Source organism: Bacillus rossius, unplaced genomic scaffold, assembly GCF_032445375.1.
Source record: "Bacillus rossius redtenbacheri isolate Brsri unplaced genomic scaffold, Brsri_v3 Brsri_v3_scf324, whole genome shotgun sequence".
Taxonomy (NCBI): Eukaryota; Metazoa; Arthropoda; class Insecta; order Phasmatodea; family Bacillidae; genus Bacillus; species Bacillus rossius.
The window spans coordinates 1-2,500 of NW_026962508.1; the positions used below are offsets into that span (position 1 = coordinate 1).

The 2,500-nt window shown below is 47.0% G+C and overlaps 1 non-coding gene across 1 annotated transcript in view; it reads left to right on the top strand.

The window, feature by feature from the left end:
- Positions 1-2,446: 2,446 nt before the first annotated feature.
- LOC134544211 (small subunit ribosomal RNA) overlaps positions 2,447-2,500 on the top strand; it is a 1,979-nt gene continuing 1,925 nt past the window's right edge. The window contains exon 1 of the ribosomal RNA XR_010077603.1: positions 2,447-2,500. This exon is cut by the window's right edge and continues 1,925 nt beyond it. This is a non-coding gene — a ribosomal RNA (small subunit ribosomal RNA).

Here is a 2,500-nt window from a genome sequence, read left to right on the forward strand (position 1 = left end):
TTACAGAACGGTTTGAATGCTACCACCTCAGTTTCTCTACAATGCATTGGATTTCAAAGAGGTGAATTACTGTGGATGGTACTGTTGTATGGCTAACAAATCGTCTGGGAAACAATGCAGAATTAAATTAAGAAGGTTGTATGTTTTCTGTTACATGGTGGAGGTGCCCTCTAGTACACAGTAAAATGTTTTGTGGACTGCAGCTCCTTGAGGAATTAATTCAGTATGGGTCTTGTAGTGGTCTGAAAGTGGATGATGAAAAAAGAATGTATAATGGTATTCAGAGCACCTCGCGGTGAAGCGGACATGCTACCTCAAAATGCTTGATTGATTCATGCCCAGTTCCCCCAAGAAGCGGTACATTGAAAAAATTGATTTACTTTGTGGATGATACTAGCAAATACTATCCGCTGGGGGAAGTAAGCAGAAATTTGGTGGTCGTATGTTTGTTACATGGTAGAGGTGCTTTCTAGTACACAATGAAATGCTTGGTGTACCGCTGCTCCTTGAAGAATTAATTCCATATGGGTCTAGCCGTGGTCTTAACTGTGAACACGAAGAACTATCTAAAGTGGCCTATCTGTCTGAACTGCAATACACAAGCTGCGAGCCAATGCTATACCTTTCTCAGGTAACGAGCTCTTGTGCGGCGATTCGATTGGATGCGAAATGGTGGGGAACGCGTGTCCGGTCGTCTTAACCAAGTAATGGTTCCCCTCTGTTAACAATGAAATGTTTGATGGATCGCAGCTCCCTGAGAGACAAGTTTCAAAGGGGTTAGTCGCGGTCTTCAATCCTGGCCAAGGTGCAGTCACCATCTATAAGAGATACCTGCTTTACTGAAGGGTAGCAAGAGTTCCCTTGCCCGCATGTTGCTCCGTGGGGGTATATCAGTATAAAGGTAGAAGAAGCCATGATCGGAGCTTCGGTGGATGAGATTGGCGGAGAAGACATGTTCTTGTCTATCTGGTAGATCAGGGGGGTGGCAGCTGATCCGGAGAAAGCAAGCGGACTCCCGATGTTCCGTCGACTCCCAATGTACACTTGAAACATGCACATTTGGGTGGCGAGGGGGCGTTGTGGCCATCCGAAAACATGTCTTCATCTCTCTTATTGGTGGACCGCTGCTCCTTGAAGAATTAATTCCATATGGGTCTAGTCTTGGTGATAACTGTGAACACTAAGAACTATCTAAAGTGGCCTATCTGTCTGAACTGCAATACACTAGCTGCGAGCCAATGCTATACCTTTCTTAGGTAACGAGCTCTTGTGCGGCAATTCGATTGGATGCGAAATGGTGGGGAACGCGTGTCCTATCGTCTTAACCAAGTAATGGTTCCCCTCTGTTAACAATGAAATGTTTGATGGATCGCAGCTCCCTGAGAGACAAGTTTCAAAGGGGTTAGTCGCGGTCTTCAATCCTGGCCAAGGTGCAGTCACCATCTATAAGAGATACCTGCTTTACTGAAGGGTAGCAAGAGTTCCCTTGCCCGCATGTTGCTCCGTGGGGGTATATCAGTATAAAGGTAGAAGAAGCCATGATCGGAGCTTCGGTGGATGAGATTGGTGGAGAAGACATGTTCTTGTCTATCTGGTAGATCAGGGGGGTGGCAGCTGATCCGGAGAAAGCAAGCGGACTCCCGATGTTCCGTCGACTCCCAATGTACACTTAAAACATGCACATTTGGGTGGCGAGGGGGCGTTGTGGCCATCCGAAAACATGTCTTCATCTCTCTTATTGGTGGACCGCTGCTCCTTGAAGAATTAAATCCATATGGGTCTAGTCTTGGTGATAACTGTGAACACTAAGAACTATCTAAAGTGGCCTATCTGTCTGAACTGCAATACACTAGCTGCGAGCCAATGCTATACCTTTCTTAGGTAACGAGCTCTTGTGCGGCAATTCGATTGGATGCGAAATGGTGGGGAACGCGTGTCCTATCGTCTTAACCAAGTAATGGTTCCCCTCTGTTAACAATGAAATGTTTGATGGATCGCAGCTCCCTGAGAGACAAGTTTCAAAGGGGTTAGTCGCGGTCTTCAGCCCTGGCCAAAGGTGTTTAGAAATGAATACTTTTCGGACCAGTGGGCAAATTAGTTCACAGCGAGCCCACGGGCCAACGGTCTGCTCCCGCAGTGGGCCGCGCCCGAATGTGGGCACCGATCATATAATTTGAAATCCACTCGCCAAGTACCATGCGAGTTTCTAAGAGCGCGATATATTCGCCAGTGAAAGCCTTGGAAGTTTGGCCTCGCCTACTCCCTAGGAAAATTAATTAGAGATGGAAGGAAAGACTTTGCAATTGCAAAGCGGGTGTCGATATTGGGAAGTCGCCCCCGTACTTGTTGATACAGAAGGAAAAAAAAATGTACATCATAAGATTCGGACCCGGTGCTCTGCGGACCCGGGAGGTTCCTCCGAACGAAAAAAAAAGCGGCTAGCAGCTCCCTGGTTGATCCTGCCAGTAGTCATATGCTTGTCTCAAAGATTAAGCCATGC